A 785-nucleotide genomic window follows, 5' to 3' on the forward strand; every position below is an offset into this window, starting at 1 on the left:
GGGGGGGGGGGGCGAAGCCCCCGAAGCCAGAGCAGTTTTTGTGTTTAATGGGTCTATATAATGTTTTAAAAGCAGTTATGTTTTGAAAAAGATAATAAAAAGGTGGTAATATAATAAAATTAGAAAATATTTCGTGAGTGGATTTCCCTTACGATTAAAAATCGTAACGGTACTGCATGGCGAGTGGATTTCCCGTACGACTAAACATCGTAACGGTACTTGGTTTGGTTTACAGGATTTCGTGCTTCGAACAGGTCATTCCAATCATAAAAGACGCCTTTTCATGGAGAAAGTGTACCTTTTTAGCAAAGGTTTTTCTAGGTCGAAACTAACTCCGGCTATATAAAAATTGATTAGAATATTGAAAATGTTATTCGTGTTAATGAATAGATAAAGATTACTAGACTTAATATGTCCATTTTATTGATCTAATCTACGTGTATTTACTTTCATAGTTTATATTTAAATATTTAAAATTGTTTATAAATTTATTTAAAATACTATATGAAATAATGTAATCATTAAATTTATGATAATAATTGATATTTAAATAAACCAAAAGATTGAAACATGTTAAATACAGACACAAAGTATACATAAACCTATTTCTAGATTACAGAAAATATGATATAAAATGATATAAATTTATATATATATATATACATAGAAATATTATGCGTAAATATGTATTTAGTATAACAAATTAAATTTAAACGAAAATATGGAAGAAGCAGAGGAAGAAAGAATTGAATAGGAAAAAATTGAAAATGAACAATAATAATCAT

The sequence above is a fragment of the Anneissia japonica genome, unplaced genomic scaffold (assembly GCF_011630105.1).
Source record: "Anneissia japonica isolate Jap-2015-1 unplaced genomic scaffold, ASM1163010v1 scaffold287921_len548085_cov176, whole genome shotgun sequence".
NCBI classification, from domain to species: domain Eukaryota; kingdom Metazoa; phylum Echinodermata; class Crinoidea; order Comatulida; family Comatulidae; genus Anneissia; species Anneissia japonica.